Genomic DNA, 6,118 nt, shown 5'->3' with positions numbered 1-6,118 from the left:
AGCAAACATCACTCATGGCGAGAAAAACAAAGGGCTATATTATCATTTCCTTTAGACACATGAGGGAGAAGGCAAATAAACATTGAGCTATTTACTTACTTAAAAAAAAGGAGAAGTTGCCAGACTTTGAGCTAAAATAGCAGGAGACAGAGAAAATGAGAGGAAGAGAGACAGAGCGAGGAGAGGGAAACTTATTTCTCGTTTGTGCCCTGAGGTGCAAATACACAGGCCTTGTTAGTTACAAGTCCTGATGCGGGTGTGGACCACTGGGGTTAATGCGGTAGCTGGAAGAAGCCTCCTCTCTCCCCACCGGCAGAGGCTCAGTTTGGTGCTATGAGTCAGTGGAAAGGGGGGGAGAAGCATGAGCTTCCAGCGGGTAGTGCCCCAGCGCCAGGAGGCTGCACGTTGTCAGGCAGAGGTCCACCGCCTCGTGTGCAAATGTGTGCAAGCTCTCGTCTCTGTTTACCGCCTCAGCTTCACTCTCACCACGCTAGGCTCCAGCCGTCCTGAACGACTTGCAGTTCTAGCATATGGTATATCCTTGTCACCTCCTTCAGAAGGCGGCAGGCTCTGTTACCCTTCCCAGTACCTAAAATTCTCTCCCTGAACCTGCCTGGTTGCCAGGACTTCCAGAAGAAAGAGTCCCCGCGTGCCTCGGTGTATTTCTGAGTAATACTTGCTCTGTCTTCCTTATTGCTGAGGGCCACCACCCATCTCGACAGCCTGTGCTGAATTCATCTGGGTTCTGTTGACTGTGACCACGAGCTCCCGTGGGACCCTGCACCTCTTAGGGCACTTCCCATGCCTTCGATTATTTAACGTCGGTCTTTGCCTTGAGCTCTGGGAAAGCGATGACTGCCTTGTTTCCTACTCTGGTTTTAGGCTTAGCACAATACCTGTGCTACAGTATTATGATAGATATTCAGGAAATTCAATGTGGACCGAATTTTCTAGTACCTGAGAAGGGGTGTGTTCTTCCACTGTCTGTCCCACATCATTGGTGGTTGGGCTCCAGATGCCAACCTTGTCCAGTGTGTTGTACTACCTGGAGAAACTGTGACTTACCTGGCTGTGTTCTGTAGTCGGAAAGCTACAAAGATGGCATCAGAGATCAGATTCTGATTACCTGAACCACTACTGAAGTTTCAAAACAACAGACTTCTGGAAAGTAACCCTGTGATTCTTTTTTAAATGTATTGATTGATTTTTTGGCTGCATTGGGTCTTCGTTGCGGTGCGCGGGCTTCTCATTGCGGTGGCTTCTCTGTTGAGAAGCACGGGCTCTAGGTGTGTGGGCTCAGTAGTTGTGGTACATGGGCTCAGTAGTTGTGGTGCGCAGGCTCTAGAGCGCAGGCTCAGTAGTTGTGGTGCACGGGCTTAGTTGCTCCGCGGCATGTGGGATCTTCCCGGACCAGGGATCGAACCCGTGTCCCCTGCATTGGCAGGCGGATTCTTAACCACTGTGCCACCAGGGAAGTTCCTACCCTGTGATTCTTATTAAGGCTGAAAAGGATGTTTGCCAAGAGATTCAATCTGATCAAGAGGATTTTAAACTGAATATTGAGAGAGAGAGAGAGAAAATAATTACTTATGTAATTAAAATAGTTAACTAATATTAATAGCTACTATTATCCAGCGCTAGGTACTGTCCTAAGTGATTTACATGCATTAACTATTTAATCCTTGCAAACCACATGAGTTAGGGATTCTTATTATGCCCATTTTAAAGTTGGAGAAAACCAAGCCATTTGAGTAACTTGTCCAAGTCAGATGCTAGTTGGGATTCAAATTGGGGCAGTCTAGAGTCTGTGCTTGTAACCTCTGTACTAGTCTGCCTTTCAAAACTGCAAAGCTTAATGCTCTGAAAAAAACATTGTGTGATAGAGACAAAAAAATTAATATTTCTCAGAGAAAGATAAATACTGTATGATTTCACTTATATGTGTAATCTTAAAAAAAAACAAAAAAAACTTGTAGTAACAAAGAGTAGAATAGTGGTTACCAGGGGTTGGGGGATGGGGGAAATGAATAGATGTTGGGCAAAGAGTACGAAGTGCCAGCTGAAAGGTGAGTAAGTTCTGGGGATCTAATGCACAGTACTGTGTTCATAGCTAATAAGACTGTATTATATACTTGAAGGCTTCTAAGAGAGTAATCGTAAACGTTTTCACTACAAAAAGGAAATGGTAATTATGTGACATGATGGAGGTGTTAGCTGAGGCTATGGCGGTAATTATAGTGGGGTGTGTAAGCGTATCAATTCAATAGATTGTGCACCTTAAAGTTACACAATGTTATATGTCAATTATCTCAGTAAAGCTGGGGAAAAACATTGTAACTATAGTTGTGCAGCAGGGAAACATTGATCATTAAAAATCTTTCAAAATCATCATTAATATGTTTTAAAAATTGATCTATTCTGCTGATGATTTAGAAAAGGCTATGTGATAGCTTTGAAATAGTAAGTTACTAGGCTATGATGTATGAACTTTCACTGCTTTCATCTTTTCTAGATGCTTTAGGCAGAGGCCTATACCTATACAAGAAGGGACACACAATATGCTTTCAGGCTGGTATTTCTGTTAATAGTGTTTACCTTTACAGTCACTTTTAGTAATGTAGAAGGCAAATGCGATTGACAGGGAAAGTGTAAACACTACCAGAGGATACTTTAAATAAGAAAAAAAGTATATACATAGAAACAGTTAATGGAGTAAAATCTATTTGCAGTCATAATGCCTGGATGCTTCCATGTAAAGCGTATTTTCAGAGGCAGTTTTACTAAGTATAATATATTAATTATTATTCAGAAAATATTCACTCTACCCATCTCCTCTCTCCGTCCATTGACTTTCTCACTCCATTGACATTGGACTTGGTCAAAAGTCTTCCACTGGTTGATTCAATAGGGCGAAAGTGATAGCCTGCCAGTTCCAAGTACCAATTAAGAGATGTTATGCTTACTGTTTATCCCCTTGGGCTCCTACCACCTGCCGCGCTCTAGATAATCATGGATCATTTAACCTGAGCTCCAGAATGAGAAGATACGGGAGACAGGCTTGATCCCAACCTTCAGCCTGGAGCCACGTCCAGATAACTTAGCCAAGTGTATCTGAACCCGAACTGACCTGTGGACCTGAGAGTGAGAAATGAGTGTTCATTATCGTAAAAGCCACTGCAACTTGGGGGTTGTTTGTGCTGCAGCATTATCACAGCAAAACCTGATGAATACATTTCCCCAAATTTAGTAGTATCTTTTCTATTTTTATTAAAAGAAAAAAACAAACAAACAAAGAAACAGAGGACTTGTTCCAGTTGTTAGTTCTTCCTTAAACTTACTTTCACACATGACCTATAAAATAGTAGTCAGTCTTCTCCATGCTGGATACCATCTGTTTGCCCCTCCAAACGCACTCTCCCTTCTCTCCCACCAGGCTCTGCGCTTTAAGAGGCTTAACGTCACGTTTGGCCAATGGGGAGCATTGACAGAGAGTGGGAGTGGGAATATTTAATTCCTGAACGTTCCCCCTGCTGGGTCGCTGCAAACTGGCTGCTTCCAGTGGCCAAAGCACATAGTCTCAGCCAGGCAGCCCTCTCTCTCTGCATTTCAGTCACAGCTCACTCCCTTTGTCCACGGGGGTGGGGGGGGGGCCTTGGGGTGGTTAAATCCTGGTCACTAGCCCCAAGGTGCTGCACTGTCCCTTGTGGTTTCCTTATACCCTGCCCTCACCTCTACAAAGAACCCCTTCTTAAACTTCCTTCAAACTGCTCAGTTGGAGTGTGACATCTGTTTCCTGCTGTGATCTTGACAATACAACTTCCTTGGTTAAATTTTATAAGAAGTATTGAAGTGGTGGAAGTTCAATTTAATCTGGTGTTCTGACTGACACACTTTATATCAAAAAGAAAACTGAAGCCCACCTATGTGGAAAATGTGCACGGCTCCCAGCCTTATTTTATTCTCCGCTGGAGACTCATTTTGTACTTGATCAGGCACCTGAGACCTTTTTCAGGGCCCCCTTTTCTGTCAGGCACCTTGATATTACTTCCAGCTCCAAAAGTTTATGCTAATTCACTCAAGAAACTCTCATAGCTTTTCGCTGTAATTTCCTCCATAATTGCTAGACTAACTTAGCTTTCAAATTTCTTCTCAGGATTCATAAATGAGAAAGACAAGTGAAACTAGAGTGGGGGAGGTAGAAGAATAGTTCTTCTCTTAATTCTCTAAACTTTCGTTGTAATGACCCTCTTTTTTTCCCCAGTAATAGGCAATGCTATTTTCCTAGGCTGCAGATCAGCTGTGAGACCTTAGGCAACATATTTGTCCTTTCTATACCCCAGTTTCTTCAGGACTAGCATGTCAAAATCAGTACTAGAATATCTACTTTCAGGTTTATTGTGAGAATTTAATACAACATATGTAGAAGTGATGAACCTGTATGGGGACCCAACAAATGCCCATTTATTCTTTCTTCCAACTGCATACTTTAAAATAATGCATTTCATGTACTTTTAAAGTTCATTCAGTCCTTCTGCAACTGCTTTTCAGAAAGTCTGGGTACTTGGAGGACTTCCTTTTTTCCCCCTTACTTAATATTTTTTTTAATTGTGGAAAAATATACATAACATAACATTTACCCTCATAAACATTTTAAAGTATATGGGTTCAGTATTGTAAAGTATATTCACATTGTTGTGCAGCCAATCTCCAGAACTTTTTCATTTTGCAGTTTTGAAACTCTATACCAATTAAATAACAATTGCCCATATCCCTCTTCCCCAGCTCCTGGCAACCATGACTCCAGTTTTTTTTTTCCCCCAAAACTAGAGTCTTTTTTTAAAAAACTGAACGGTAGTTGATTTACAATGCTGTGTTAGTTTCAGGTGTACAGCGCAGTGTTTCAGTTATACATATATATAACTGAATATATATACACATACACATACACACACACACACACACACACACACATATACTTTTTCAGATTCTTTTCCCTTAGAGGTTATTACAAAATATTGAGTATAGTCCCCTTTGCTATACAGTAGGTCTTTGTTGGCTATCTATTTTATATATAGTCGTGTGTATCTGTTAATCTCAAACTCCTAATTTATCCCTACCCCCTCCTTTACCCTTTGGTAACTATAAGTTTGTTTTCTATGTCTGTGGGTCTATTTCTCTTTCGTAAAGAAGTTCATTTGTATCTTTATTTTTTTAGAATACACATAGAAGTGATATCATATAATATTTGCATTCTACTTTCTGTTTCTATAAATTTGACTATTCTAGATACCTTAGATAAATGAAATCACAGAGTGTTAGTCTTTTTGTGACCAGCGTATTTCACTTATCATAATGTCCTCAAGGTTCATCCATGTTGTAGCATATGTCAGAATTTCCTTTGGTGGACTTCCTTTTTTTTTTTTTTTTTTTAATTTTTTGGCCATGTTGCGCGGCATGTGGGATTTTAGTTCCCCCACCAGGGATTGAACCCGCGCCCCCTGCATTGGAAGTGCTGACTCTTAACCGCTTGACTGCCAGAGATTGGTGGACTTCCTTTTAAAAGTGAATTTTCTAAGATATACTTACCAAAATTCCTACGTATCATTTAATATTACATTTCTCCATGTGTTGAAAGTGCCCCCAATGCTGCATTATGGTGAAACTGCAGAAAGTGCAATATGTCCTTAGAAAGCATCCTTTAGTTACTAACATACTCCTTATGAATATCCCATTTTGTTTGGTAAGTGTCCACATGGGGATACGTATTATCCTGAATCAGCCAGCATTCTCTTCCACAGCCTCTTCTCTGTCAGCGCTCTTGCTTAGAATTGTTTTATGACGTTTAATGAACAAAAAGGATTTCTCTAAAAAAGCATATTTCAAACATTAACTATGCAGACCCTCCATTGGTTCTGGAATTCCTGAGCAATTTTAATTTAAAACGCTCATTTTCCGCACTCATGCCTCCAGTGACTAGATTCCCTTCCAGGCTCCACTTCAAGCCTGGATTTCCGTGTTCTTTCTCCCTGTTTGGAAAGTTCAGCTTCCCAGCGTTCCTGGAACTCTTCCGAATGTAAAGATTTGGGTCTCTTCCAAGACCTTCGCTGAATGCAGATGC

This window comes from Balaenoptera physalus (genome assembly GCF_965194825.1).
Source record: "Balaenoptera physalus genome assembly, chromosome: 2".
Classification (NCBI taxonomy): Eukaryota; Metazoa; Chordata; class Mammalia; order Artiodactyla; family Balaenopteridae; genus Balaenoptera; species Balaenoptera physalus.
Note: the sequence above shows the minus strand (reverse complement) of the source record.